The sequence below is a fragment of the Salvia splendens genome, chromosome 18 (genome assembly GCF_004379255.2).
Source record: "Salvia splendens isolate huo1 chromosome 18, SspV2, whole genome shotgun sequence".
Classification (NCBI taxonomy): domain Eukaryota; kingdom Viridiplantae; phylum Streptophyta; class Magnoliopsida; order Lamiales; family Lamiaceae; genus Salvia; species Salvia splendens.
This window is the reverse complement of record NC_056049.1, coordinates 12265041-12280992: the sequence shown is the minus strand read 5'-3', so window position 1 is coordinate 12280992 and position 15952 is coordinate 12265041.

The following is a 15952-nucleotide window of genomic DNA, read 5'->3' as shown; positions in this document are numbered from 1 at the left end:
CACTCTGGGCTGGAGTTTCCTTTGTCAGTTCCTTCTCCTTAGATGAGTCCACCTTGGGCTGCATGCCTCCGGTTTCACAGTTCCTCGACGGTTCTTCATCCAAGAAAAACGGATCCTGCATCTGAGGCATGGGTTTCTTTAGCTCTTCCAACGAAATGGTATCGCCCATTTTTTTCATCCCACTCGGTTCTCCATTGGCTTTTTTCGGTTGGGGTCCCTCATAGGTGGTGCCGGACCTCAGTGTCACCTTACTAACATTCTCTTTTTTGGGTATATGGACTGTAGAAGGGAGTTTCTCTGAATTTTCTCTCAAATCACCCACCGAACTGGCCAGTTAGGCCAACTGTCTGTTCATCATATCCATGTTCGCTTTATGTTCCTTCTGGGCATTTTGCATCCCCTGCACTACTTCGTTGTGGGATTGCAACTCGCCCTTGATACCTTGCTACGACGCGAGCAATTCTCCCATCATGTCATAAATGGATCGTCTTGTCCTGTTGGGATATTGTGACGATTTGGGCCTTGGTGCTAGTCATACTGGGAACTTTGGTTGCGCTGGAAATTTTGGAAGTTTTGTTGGTTCTGGTTAGGTGGGTATTGGTTATACTGATGATGCGGACCCTGGTTAGGCTGATTTTGGTAATTTTGAAAGTTTCTTTGGTGGGGTGGTACATAAACAGGGTTTTGGTTCTGGTTTTGTGGGTGTTGGTTTTGAGGTTGTTGACTATGGGATTGTTGGTTCCTTCCTGACCAGTTGAACTGGTTGTTTGGATTTTCTGGGCTCCGATTGAAATTCTGGTTCGGGTGAGAGTGGTATTGGTTCTAACTTGGACCTTGGTTTTGATTTTGGCCCCCATCTCCCCATCGAAAGTTCGGATGGTCCCTCCATGGTGCATCCCGTTGTCTCCCCTGGATGTAATGCCCACTAGAATTGTAATACCCAGCAGCGTTGACTTGCTCCATATTCACGAAGTCATTAGGCTGATCATAGCACGGTCCTTGGTTTCCCTGTTCTGCACCCTTGTAGTTCCTAGCTGGGGAAGTCGGTGGTGCATTCTTCTCGATTGCGCTCAGGAGTGTCTTCTTCAATTCGTCCATCTTCAAATCCATCTTCTGCTCTATCTTCTGCTCCTGGTCAGTAGACAAGGCGCTGGCAATCATTTCTCTGCTGTAACCATCTCTTGAATTGTCGCACTCCTTCTTCGCGCTCAAAAGTTTCCCTAGGACCCTCTTAGCATCGCTGACCCTCAACTGCGTGAAGCTTCCTCCTGACGAGGAGTTTGCTAGGTCCTTTGTTGCCTTGTTCATTCCCTCAAAAAAGGTATGATGTACCTCTATATCCGTCATGCGATGGTTGGGACACGCATCCAAGAGGCTCATGTACTTCGCCCAATAATCACTCAAGGGCTCATCGTACCCTTGCTTCACACTAGTGATCTCTCTCTTCAGCGCGCTCGTCTTCGATGATGGGAAAAATCCTCCTAGGAAAGCTGACTTGAAGTCAACCCAACTCTCGATGGAATTAGGAGGCAGTCGCATGAACCAAGTGTTTGCCTCCCCTTTCAAATTGAACGGCAAAGCCTTCAATCTGTAGTCATCCTCGGTTGCCCCTGCTGGCATCCTCTGCGCCCTACAAATCTTACAAAACTCTTGAAGGAACTCGTAAGGGCTTTCATAGCTCTTCCCGCAGTACGTAGGCAGAATTGCGATAACATGGGGCTTCAAATCACAGGCAGTCTGCCCCGGGGTGACTACTATAGCTTGTGGTGGTTCTCCCTCGGTATGTGCGTTCAGCGTTCCGATCTCTGGATCATCATCTACGTTGGCAGCCATCTCCCTTGGGTTGCCTTCTAACAGTGGTATCTCTTCTGGTATTGACCCTTCTATGGTGTATTGCTCATCGTCACTACTCGAAACTAAGTCAGACAAAGCCGTCGACAGGCCGGATCCAGTGGTTACGAGTATAGATCCTCGCTGAAGTGTCTTCGGTCTCCACTGGTCAGGAGCCGAACTGCTTCTCATAAACTGAAATAAGAAGAAAGAGAAAAATTATCCACAATATATACGCCAAAGTATCATACACAATAACAATAAATAACGCCATTCATCCCCGGCAACGGCGCCATTTGAAAGAGCAGGTTTCGGTCAGGTGTCATTAAAGCGAAGGTATATCCTACTGATCAGTATGGAATCCCTGGCTAAGCCCGAACCTGGTATCAATAAATCCTCAAACCTCTTCTACTGGGTAGTATAATGAAGGTAGGGGTCGAATCCCACAGAGATGGTGACGATTTGGAGTGATTGTGGTGATATTCTGGAAGGGTTTGGTTAGCTACCATGCTTTGGGTTGAGACTTTATCTAGGCTGGAAGTTAAGATGTTATTCTACTGATTAGGAGGTGTGAGAGACGTTTGATAAGCAACTGTGTACGTGAGAGTAGGGGACATTATGGCTCTGAAAATATGTGTAAGGTACGGGATTACTATAAAAAGCTAAACGGAATATCAGAGGAAAAGAGGTAGTTAGGTGACTAGGCTGACAGATCTGTAGGGTACCAGCTGAAAAGGTAGAAAAAGTAAAGGACAAAAGCAAAAAGTAACTAAAAAGTAAAAGTGGTCCCAAACTTGGATGTGGATATTATCTTCTTCAACATGAATAAACTCAAATCAACAATCTCAGATTTCATGAACGAGAAACACAGATTAACAAACTTCACAGCTCAGATCCAAAATTAAAAACTCCAAATCAAAAGATTAATCTAGCGAAACTGAAATCATGCTTACTGGGCGACATGCAAGGGTGGCAGAAACTACGTAAACTAAGCTTTCACATTTAACCATTTCAGATCTAAAAACTAACAGCTATCTAGACTTGCAAACTCAGGCAGATTAACTACAGAAATGAAAACATGCGATTCAACACTGGAAATTGCCGTAACTACTGGATTTAAGCTACCTAGGCAGAATGAAACAGATTCAACAGAAAACGATGCTCAAAGACAACTTCATTTCATAAAAGGTGTTTGGATCTAAATGAAATTCTTCAAAAGCAAACGGAAATTGAAAGTGCAACAGGTCCAACGTAAGGAAACACATAAAGATTAACTAAGAAAGCAATTAAAGATTGTTTGCCACTCCGGGTGAAGAAACTGCTAACTCTACGAAACACGCTGGCTGGAACGAGATAATGCGGAACTCCGGCGAACTGATGAGCTTCAGGTGACCATGGCTATCGGCGAGGAACGAGAATATGAAGGATAATGCTGAAGGATTGATCTACCGAAGATAGATTGCTAACTAAGCATAGGAGTTCATGAACTAATTGATGATGATTCTCTCTCCAAGTGGCTTCCTTTTATAGGGAGGCTTGCCCTTGATTTTTAGGGTAGACTTCAAACATGAAGTGACTCTTTTGTCCCCTTGCTTGCGGCTAATCTTCCCAGCTATCCTTCTTCTCCATCTCGAGCTTTTTTAGCATGCATACTGGTCAGGATAGCAACATCCTGACGCCCTTTTCACCTGAATTCTCCTAACATTCCCATACTGGCTAGAACACTTCCCTGCACACTTTAGCAACTGTTTTGCAGATATAATTCCATTATACACATCATACTGACCAGTAACCAAGGCCTAGATAACTTATTTCCGCTGCCTTGTTTGAAATTGCTTTCTTTCTAAAAGTCTTCCGTTTTTTGCCCATACTATGTTATGACATTAATTACCTTGAGACATTAATCCGCTGCTTAACTATTTGATAGACTAAAATATTTCATTTGGAAGTTAATTGAGTTTTCATATTAAATGTTGTCCTTTATTGCTTCCCCATTTCTTCCCCGCTTCTTAGTTCCTCCCCTAGTCGCGAGTTCCTCGTCTTTACTATCCTTAGTAAGGGCGGTCGTGACAGAGTGGTATCAGAGCTTCGTTATTTCGCTCTGGTCCGAGAGTCTTCTTTCAGATTAAGTCTAGATTAGTACCCCTAGACTAAAAGTGTTACGAAGGCTCAACATCCAAAGCATCATACTCAACCAAAAGAAAATGAGGTATGTTTTAAGTTGTTGAAAGGATATGAAATCGATGATGAGATGATAAGAATGTATCTGCAAGAGTATGCATGTGTATGAAAGTTATGTGTGAATATGATAATGTGATGGTATTATTATGTTGAAACATGAGCATGAGTGACATGATGTCATAAATAGGTGTTATGTGTGAAAGTACTACGACATAAGCATGTGAAAATAGGAAGCCTTAAGATGATATCCAACTTGATGATACGTAACGAGCTTTAGATCTATCACAAACAACGAGATAAAAGATATTTTGAGGAAGTTGGTATAGAAAAGGAAGAATTATTTTGTTGTGTTGAGAAAAGAACAAGTTATGAGTTTCGAAAGATTTGCATGGTGTTTGGTATGTAAAAAAAAGAAAAAAAAAGAAAAAAAAAGAAAAGGATTTTGAGGTTGATGTTTTGCAATGGTAATGACTAGTTGTGTTGGTGGAGTTTGATTGAGGAAAAATATTTAAGTTGTGGAAAGTTGTTGGAAATTTTTGAAAAAAATAAAAATAAAAATAAAAATAAAATAAAATAAAAAATATATCTTTGAACTTTAAATGAAAGCATGTTAGTTCTTTTCTTTTGGGAAATTGAGATCTTGAAGTGAACGAGAAGTATGATGTGGTTATGTATAGCGATATACATTTATGCATGTTTAATTATGTAGTATGTGAATAATGATTTAATTGATGGTTTGTGAACGTTGAAGTGCGAGGTATTTTATGAAAGTGCTGATAGAAGAAATTATGATGCTATGAACTTTGTATGCAAACATAGATGTTGTTAGATCAAACGATATCAAACTTAGTTGTTACAACTGCGATATCACTTTTCCGAGTGATAAGACAAATGGAAATATGTGGTGACGAATTCGAACTTCATTGAAAAATTACAAATTCACTTTTATCTTCCTGAACGATAAGAATAAGGAGAATGCGAAGAGACATTACATACGATAATGAGCTCAAGAGGAGAAGGTGTGCAAATTGAAGAGAATTTCTGAATGAGAAAAAGTACGAGACAAGAGGAGATGCCAAATGATGTAATCCTACAACAGGGAGAGAGATCGTACCTGCGATCTGATAAGCTAAACCTATTCTTACGTGGCAATGCGACGCAAACGACTATTCTTGCGTGTAGAGAGCGCGAGTATAATTACAATGTATTTAAGAGAATGATTGCTATGACATGCAAGGAATATTATGAAGATATGGATTCCGACTAGCATTATTAGTGGCAATGACACGATAAATCTCAGCGTGGAATCCACAGTTTCTAGAGCGATGTTACCAGTTTCGGCTTGCGAGAGATGAACGAGGGAGTGCGACTTTAATAGCTAGAACAAACTATTTTAATCAACAGTTCTTACTTGGATTCTAAGGAGTTATTTTTCAGGACAATTCAAATAACCGTGAGCTCTTGTCTATTTAACAGCTTGTTTCACTCACTCTTTGCAAGTAAGGCATATTATTTCTTTTCCTCCATTGAGTCATAACTCACTTTCAGTTCTTAGAAAGTGGTGTTGCCATCATAACTTTGGACACTTGGAATGAATGTAGTCTTCTTTGACTTATTATTTATACGAACAATATTTTGACTTTGTGAGCCTTTGCTATTGAACTTCATTCCTAAGGCTGCTTGCAGTTATGTCCTTCAACATAATCACGTTTCGCAGACATGTTTTCTATGGGATATTCTTCTTTGAACTTTTGTTCAGCTTTTCATTTTGTAACCATGTCCGTGTCAAGTTCTTTCTTACAGAGTGAAATTCTTTTTGGTTCAATCCCACTATTTGTATCATTTCCATATTAGAACTTTTCTTTCTACAAGACGAAGTTAAGGCCTGCATTTTGTACCTTGCCTTAACAAATTTAATCCACTTGATTTTTTTTCAAAAGTTCCTTTGACCTTGGTTGTCTTTCACAAACTTATGAACCCATTGATGTAATTTTAATGTTCCATATTATGATTTTCGTTGAACCGTGATCAGTGCTGCTTTGTGACAACTTCCTACATTTCTAAATCCTCATGCAACTGATCATTTTTTGCCGTGACAGAGTTAAGTCCTTATCCATTGATGTGTGGACCTTTCAAATATGGTCTAACAACTGAATTATCTTATTTAGTAGTCTATCATGAGAATTGAGATTTAATTCGATTCCATCTTATGTCCATGACCTATCTTAGGTTCTTTCAAGCTCCGTGGGGATGATCCTAACCAATTGTTGCATGTTAGTGAGATTCAAAACAAAAGTCGAGCTGAAATTGAAATTCTAGTTCCCTTGAGCGATTTTGGAGCCCTTCAAATTTAAAGCATTTTTTTACAGTGTTTGTATAATTCGAAATCGGTTTATATCCAAGTTAACACTGTTTGATTAAATTTTGAGTTCTTGATTCATATTCTGAGTTCTTGATGCAACACTTTAAGGAAAGGCAAAAGCTTGTTCTTTTAATACAAATGGAGTTTACCATTGACTTGGAACCTGGATCTACGCCAGTATCGAAAGCACCATACCGAATGGCCCCTAAGGAGTTGGCAGAATTGAAGATTCAATTGCAAGAACTACTAGATTTGGGCTTCATTCGACCTAGTGTGTCACCGTGGGGAGCGCCTGTTTTATTCGTGAAGAAGAAGGATGGGACGATGAGGATGTGCATTGACTATCGTGAGCTCAACAAGTTGACCTTGAACAATAAGTATCCTCTGCCAAGGAGTGATGATTTATTTGACCAACTTCGAGGAGCTGGCGTGTTTTCGATAATAGACTAAAGGTCCGACGAGAAGATGTGCCTAAGACTGCTTTTTGCACTCGTTATGGTCATTATGATTTTGTCGTGATGCCTTTTGGACTGACTAACGCCTCGGCAGATTTCATAGACTTGATGAATCGAGTTTTCCACGAGTATCTCAACAAATTTGTGTTAGTCTTCATTGATGATGTGTTGGTGTATTCAAAGAACGAGGAGGAGCATGGATGGCACCTGCGAACCGTGTTGGAAACATTGCGGAAGGAACAGCTTTACGCCAAGTTTAGTAAGTGTGAGTTTCTGTTGGATAAAGTGAACTTTCTTGGTCATATAGTGACGGCGGATGGAATCCAAGTGGACCCAGCAAAGGTCGAGGCCGTGCAAAACTGGAAATCGCCGAAAACGCCGAGTGAAATTCGCAGTTTCTTAGGATTGGCGGGATATTATCGATGCTTCATCGAGAGATTCTTTAAAATTGTGAGACCGATGACGCAACTGTTGAAGAAGGGAATCAAAGTAGTTTGGACGCCAGAATGCGAGGCGAGTTTCCAACTGTTGAAAGGGAAGTTGACTATAGCACCTGTCCTAGCGGTGCCGGAAACCAACAAGGACTTCGTCGTCTACACTGACGCGTCGAAAGTAGGACTTGGATGCGTGTTGATGCAAGATGGGAAGGTGATAGCGTATGCTTCCCGACAATTGAGACCAAATGAACTAAACTTTCCGACTCATGACTTGGAACTAGCACCAGTAGTGCACGCACTAAAGATTTGGAGACATCATCTCTCTGGAGTGAGATGTGAGATTTATACGGATCACAAGAGTCTCAAGTACTTCTTCGAGCAGAAGGAGCTGAACATGCGACAACGACGTTGGCTGGAGATCGTGAAGGATTATGACTGTGGTATTCACTACCATCCGGGCAAGGCGAACGTGGTAGCCGATGCTTTGAGTAGGAAGAACCAACCGCAAGTGGCTTCTCTCCTAACTCAAGAGGAAACGTTGATCCGTGAGTTCGATAGGATGCATTTGGAAATAGTGAAAGCGCCCGAGACAGTAGGAGTAAGAATAGCGACGCTAGTAATTAAGCCAGACTTAAGAACCAAGATCATAGAAGCTCAACGATATGATGAGAAGTTGGAAGAGACACGTGCGAGGGTGAGAACCGAGAAACAAGACCACTTTCGTGAGGAGGCGGACAATGCTTTGACGTTCGATGGACGTTTGTGTGTGCCAAACGATGAGGCACTGAAAGATGAGATTTTGAGTGAAGCACACGACACGCCTTACACTGCTCACCCTGGAAGCACGAAGACGTATCGAGACTTGAAGCAACGTTTTTGGTGGAATGGAATAAAAGGTGATGCAGCATCGTTTGTGGAATGATGTCTAGCATGTCAACAAGTGAAGGCCTTACACCAACGACCGTATGGGAAATTGCAACCGCTCAAAATTCCCAAATGGAAGTGGGAGCATTTAGCCATGGACTTCGTGACGGGATTACCAAAGTCACAAAAGGGGAATACTACGATTTGGGTGATCATCGATCGACTCACTAAAAGCGCGCACTTCTTACCTATTAGGATTACTTATGGTTCGGAAAAGTTATCTAAGCTCTAGTGAGTGAGATTGTACGTTTGCATGGAGTGCCAAAGACCATTGTATCTGATCGCGATACGAAGTTCGCGATACGGGAGCTAGGCATGAAATTGAACTTTAGCACTGCTTATCACCCACAATCTGACGGACAATCGGAAAGGACGATTCAAACACTTGAAGATATGCTGCGAGCCGTTGTCTTAGACCGAGGAGAAAGTTGGGAAATTGACCTGCCATTGGTTGAATTCGCCTACAACAATACCTATTAAGCGACGATCGATATGGCGCCGTATGAAGCCATGTATGGTAGGAAATGTCGATCCCCACTCTATTGGGATGAGGTTGGTGAAAGAAGGTTGTTAGGACCCGACGCTATCAAGGAGATGACCGAAATTGTACATCAAATCCGTGCAAGGATCAAAGAAGCTCAAGATAGGCAGAAGTCGTATGCTGACGTGCGCCGAACGGAAATCAAATTCGATGTTGGCGACAAAGTGTTCTTGAAAGTATCCCTGACGAGAGGAGTTGTAAGGTTTGGAGTGAAGGGAAAATTGAAACCGCGTTTTGTAGGCCGTACGAGATTATTGATGAAGTAGGTCTTGTTGCGTATTGTCTGGCGTTACCTCCTGGTTTTGGGAATGTGCACAACGTGTTCCATGTGTCGCAGTTGTGCAAGTACGTGTTTGTCCCAAGCATGTGATTCATCAAGAAGAGGTTGTCCTGACCCCCGATATGAGCTACGAGGAGAGGCCCAAAGCAATCCTAGATCGAAATGTGCAATAGTTGCGAAACAAGTCAATAGCATCCGTGAAGGTGTTGTGGAAACACCATGGTCCCGAGCAAGCGACGTGGGAGTTAGAAGATAGGATGAAAGAAAAGTACCCCGAATTATTTTTGTAGCACCCCGAAAAATTTGCGACTTTTGTTTTTATTAATGTGGACGTTGAATGGGAATTTCTTTTATGGAAATTGATTTTCAATGTGATCGAGTTAATTATGTGGAATTAGTTGTTGTGAGTTATGTGGAATAATATGAATTATGTTCCAATGTGTGAATTAAATTAAATGGGATCATGCATATTTTTCTAGCCATTTTATTTTATATTTTTCGGCCCTCCTAATTATTTGAAATAGTATTTTTTTTTCTTGGATTTAATTAATTGTTTTGGGATAATTATCCAAATTAAATCTAAACCAAATTATCCCTATGTTATTCTACATAATTTCCGAACCCTTGCCCATTTCTTGGTTTTTCGAAATCTCCTATTAATTAGGAAATAAATTATTTTATAGATTTAATTGGTACCTTACTTATTTCCTTCCTTGAATTAAGAATCCAATTAAATCTCTCCATATCATATTTTAATTAGGATTTGACTCTTTCCTTCTTTAAGACCTCATAAATTTTCGCCCCTTATGCCTTTCAATTACCTTGTGGGATTAATTCAATTGTTACCTATTTTATGGGAGCCTTTTCCACAAGAAATTACCATATTTAAATCATATTCATATTTAATTTGGGGATTTAAATATTTTCTTTGACTACTCCTTATCATTGAATCCATGATTCTTGAACCCCTCATGCATATAGTGTGTGGAGAATCGTAAAACTAAGAATTTATTGGTTGGAAAGGATGGTTGCACATGAATGGTTGTGTGTGTGCGCGTGTATGTATGTGTATGTGTGAGTGTGTGGATGAATCGTTGTGATTGTTATGTGCGAATAGGAAAGCATGGTTGTAATCTCGTTTGTTAAGCATGACTATGTGTTGGAAGCATGAATATGTATGTGTGAATGTATGATAGACAAACTAGGGTTTGTGAATGTTGAGCATGAAAATTGTTGTGTTCAGACAGTAGGTTCCGACGAGTTTTTGCCTAATCAAACGATCTTATTTCGACATGAATTTATAACTGGATGAAGTTTCTGATGTCTTCTGTGTTGTGTCAAAATTTTGGCTTCAATTGATGACGGACGAAATTATAACGAATTTTTTCAATTTAACTGCGCAGTCCTGCAAGAAATTGTGTTTCGTCCAGTGAGTTTCGTTTTTGTTTTGACTGATCAAAAGATATGATTTTGGTGTGAAATTTTAACTGGACAAACCTTTATGTGTCTACTATGTGGTGACCAAATTTAACTTCATATGAGATCGGATGGAATTTTAATGATTTTTACAAAAAAACTGCGCTGTTCTGCCAGATTCTGGTTTTGTTGAAATAAGCTTTGTTGACTAGCTTCGAATGCATTACATGATACACGTGTGAATAAGGAACATATCATATGATGTGGTTATGTGTTGCACGTTGATGTATGATAGAGTGTTCGTTTCATTTATGTTGGTGAACGTTTGGGATGGGCAATATAAGAAAACGATGAAAGGAACGATAGGGCATGTATGATAAATGTGTTGATAGAAAAACTGATTGTGTTATGGTGTTGACAAGGGTTGTTGTGCGTACGTGGGTACAAAGGGCAAGGGCTGCATTAAAGTTGTGAATTGTGTTATATAAGCAAGCGGGGTGGGCTTTCTTATAAGGGTGGTTTAAAGTGTTATGTCATGCCATGATTGTTTTGATGTTGAGGTTGTTGTCTGATGCCTAGTTCGTTTGAGCTTGCTCCGTTAGGCTATAGGGTTGTGTTAAACGAATTCGGGTCTGAGTAGGGCCGCAAACCCTATCAGGCTGTGTACACTGGTGGGATCGTGAGCCGTCCTTGCTTGTCGGCCGGTCTCGTGGGAGAATAGTGTGGCCACACTTTCGTCGCACTATGGTATGAGGATGTGAATGATTGATAGTTGAGAAAGTGGGGAGATTGTTTTGTCTGGCTAGACTATGAAACTATTTTTGTGATACTCGATGATATTTCCTTTCTAAATGTAAAACTCGAGTTCACTATGGTATGGATGACATAACTTTTATTAAAATGTTTTCGGCATGAGCCCACTGAGTATATTAAGTACTCAGCCCTGCATGTGTTTTCCCTATGTGTAGGTTGAGCAGTGATGTTGCGGCGAATGTTGAGTCGGGCTTTAAGAATTTATGGATGCGTCATGTCTGCATACATGGGCGCCATCCTATGACTCTGTTTAGATAACTTATTTCCGCTGACTTGTTTGAAATTGCTTTCTTTCTAAAAGTCTTCCGTTTTTCCCCATACTATGCTATGACATTAATTACCTTGAGACATTAATCCGCTGCTTAACTATTCGATAGACTAAAATATTTCTTTTGGAAGTTAATTGAGTTTTCAGATTAAATGTTGTCCTTTATTGCTTCCCCATTTCTTCCTCGCTTCTTAGTTCCTCCCCTAGTCGCGAGTTCCCCGTCTTTACTATCCTTAGTAAGGGCGGTCGTGACAGTATGGGTGGAACACGCGGTTCATTATATCCATGAACACAGCTGGGGCATTTGTAAGCCCAAAAGGCATTACAGTGAACTCGTAATGGCCATATCTGGTGCGGAATGCAGTCTTGAGTATATCGTCCTGTCGGACTTTCAGCTGGTGATAACCTGATCTCATGTCCATTTTCGAGAATACACCGGCTCCTTGTAGTTGGTCAAGGAGGTTGTCAATCCTCAGTAGAGGGTACTTGTTCTTGAGGGTCAACTTGTTCAACTCTCGATAGTCGATACACATCCTCAATGTTCTAGCTTTCTTCTTTTAAGAAGAGTACTGGTGCGCTCAAAGGTGATACACTGGGTCGGATGAAACCCAGGTCTACTAGTTCTTGTAACTGGATCTTAAGTTCTCCTAACTCATTAAGCGTCATTCTATATAGTAATTGAGATAATGTGGTTGGTCCAAGCAATCCAACTTGAGCAAGTCACAACGATAATAGGATGAAGAGAGAAGTCTGAGTGAAAGCATATTTTTCTTTAGGTTCGTCCAATAAAAATAGTTATCTTCTTTTTTGGTATATTTTGCTCTTTTATGAGGTCGGCCACATTATCTAATAAAAATATTCCAATCAAGTTTTTTCTACATCTATCTTACTTAATCAGTTTTGCATTAAAATTCATATCATCCCCAAAATTCATTTTTTATGCGACGGAGGGAGCAGTATTATGCTACTTTTTCATAATTTGATTAAAGGATTCTTAGTTTAGTGAAATGATATTAAATTAATGTGTCATATGGGGCCATTTTTTTATTTTTATTTGTCAAGAGGTTATTGGCGAGGTAAATCAAATTATCATGTCATTTTATATGGAATGACCATAGAAATTTTACTCACTTCCTAAATTCCTATGTCAAAATAAAAAGGTCCCAATTAGGCCGGGACAAAGGAAGTAGTACCTAACCATTATTTTCGTCTGTCCCACAAAAATATGTGCATTCCATTTTTAGGAAGTTATATTAATTTAATATTGTAGGTCTTATTATCCACTAACACTACTTTAACTACTGATACGCTCGGATTTAGCACGGTTTTAAGGCCATCTTTTGGTCCGTTTTCAATGTCAAAGTTGCATTACATCTCCATTATTTGTATATTTTATCTATTTTGGTATTTTGACATGTTTTGTGAGAAATGTGCATATTTGAGCCTAAAAAGGGAGTCAAAATGCGAAGTTGGAAATCTGGAGTTGTTCTGCATGTTCAGCGGTCCGCTGTAACACTGTTGGTGACCGCTGACGCCCAACGACCGCTAAGCATGTAGCGGCCCGCTCCGCGAAAGTTGTGCGTGAAGTCAAGACACGCCCAACGACCGCTGGAGTATTCATGGCGACCGCTACCGAGAGTTCAGAGAGTTACAGGATGATGGCTAGCGATCGCTGAAATAAGTGCAGCGGCCCGCCAGCCAAGAGATAGAAGCCTCGGACCAACCCACAGCGACCGCTGGCCAAGGTGCAGCGGCCCGCTGGGAAATAGCGGCGAGCAGAATTTGCCCTACTTTCTCTCCAAGATTTACCATATTTTGCAACCCTTTTCCTTATAAGATGAGGGGCGATTTTCTCCCTATAAATAGACCCCAAAGCTTCATCAAAAGGAGATCTTCTATTTGCCAAATATTTCCAGAGCTTAAAGTTAGAGTGCTTCATTGTGCAAGGAGTTGAAGAATGATTCAAGATCATCAAGGCTACAAAGATTCAACCTTTGAGTTTTATTGCTTTAGTTTTTATGTTTTCATTGTCTTCCTTTCAATCTATGTTTTTAGCTTATTCTATAATGTGTAACTAAATTCATAGGATTCTAGGGATGTCTTAGTAACTTTTATTGGTTTATACAATTCCTATTTCTATTTAACGTCCCTTTGTTCTTATTTTGTTTCTTCCTTAAGTTGTTCCTTAATACTTCACGTTTGAGTGATACATTCGGTGATGATTTAATATAACTTGCTACATAATCGTGAGAGGAGGTTGGTGAGTTAGATCCACTTAATAGACACTACAATTAGCTTGCTTTAAAACGGCACTATTAATTGAGAGTGAGAACTTTATAAGGGTCTTAGGAGCTTCTAGGAATTACGTATTTAGGATTGACAATCATAATGTTTGTAATCCACGTTTGCATCGCATGAGCATAAACTAGGTGACTAGTTCAATCAAAGTAAGAACTGTGCTAGGATGTTGTAGTTGGAATTTGTATAACCATAATTGTGAAAGCACATCCCTGGAATTCCCTTATCTCTATACTTTGATCTCCGTGACTTATTTGCAATTAGTTGTTTCTTTGTTTTTTATTGTTCTTTATTTTCAAATATTCCCAAAACTTACGGTTCTCCAAATAGTAATTGAGTTTTAGTAGAAGATAGACAGTTTTTGTTTGTTTTCCCAGTGATCGATATCTGATACTAACCTTTAGCTATACTATTCCTACTCTGTATACTTGCAGGTGTTTATAGTGCTACTACCATTCTCATCTCTCTTATTTACCATACAATATCATTCTACTCATCTCTCTTACTTTATCATACCATTCTACTCCTCTCTCTTACTTTACCATACGTTTTACTCTTCTCTCTTACTTTACCAATTTTATTTTAATTCACTTGCTATATCCATTGCCTATGTTTTTACAGAAGAGAGAGTATTGATTTAACAATATCATGTAATTCTATTTAAATAAGTATCAGATAGTCTAATTAAAATAACTCATCGAATGACCAGTTTAATTTTGGCAACGATTCCTAAGACTATTTGTATGATTCCGCCGACCGATAAAATTAATACAAAAGTGACAATAATTATCATACAAAAACCAACATTTACTATTCCACCGTCTAACAAGAAAGTGATTATTTTCAAGAAAAATGTGAAAAATGGCATTTTTGTCCACATGACGATGCAAATAACTATAGCTTATATCGTTTTTCTCTCAACATATATAATGACTTAAACAATAACATTATCATGACTTTTCATCTTTTAGGTTGACCTTATTTTCTATTGCACATTATTAAGATTTGTTTAAATAATTCCACATTTCATATTCAAAAATTAGAGAAATGAAATTATTCAATTTCAACTCTACCACGCAACGGAAACACAAGTTGATCTCTCACCAACTTGTAGCTGGTAACACAAATTTAAAAAAATATTTTTTTACTAACTCAGCAATAAAAGTTATACTATTGTCATTTTTGCATGTCCCACACAAAAATTCACATTTCAATTTTACCATAAATAGTAATTAGATCTCATATTTCACTAACTTATTTTACTCACATTTTATTATAAAATTAATATATATAAATGGAACTCAGAGTCCATTAATTTATAACTATTTTTTTATTTTTCTTAAAACACGTGCATATTTAAAATGTGACTCATATTGTGGGACGGAAGAGAGGTAATATGAAATAAGATAATCTAACCTGTCAGAATATCTATTACTAGTACTATCAAACTCAATTGAAATTCTAAAGAGGGAACATCATTTTAGGTCCATGAACTTTGCCAAAGTATCATTTTAGGTCCGTAAACTTTGAAAATCTTATTTTAGGTCCGTGAACTTTGAGTTAGTATCATTTTAGGTCCTTTTTACTATTTCCAAGTTTTTTTGGACGAAAATACCCTCAATACCTTAAAATATATATATTTTTAATAAATTTATCATATACTCATATTTTTTTATAAATATCTTTACAATATATTTTTATCAAATTTTCTAAATATAATTTGACCTTAAATATTATCACTTAATTTTGTGACATGCAAGTAAAATTGCTTCTTCAATTTTTTATATTAATTTTTTTAAAAATTGAATAAAGAACTTTTCTTTAATAATAAAAAAATTGAATAAAGATCTTTTTATAAATATATTTACAATATATTTTTGACAAATTTTCTAAATATAATTTGACCTTCAATATTATAATTTAATTTTGTGACATGCAAGAAAAGATCTTTATTCAATTTTTTATTATTAGAGAAAAGTTATTTATTCAATTTTAAAAAAATTAATATAAAAAATTGAAGAAGCAATTTTACTTGCATGTCACAAAATTAAGTGATAATATTTAAGGTCAAATTATATTTAGAAAATTTGACAAAAATATATTGTAAAGATATTTATAAAAAAATATGAGTATATGATAAATTTATT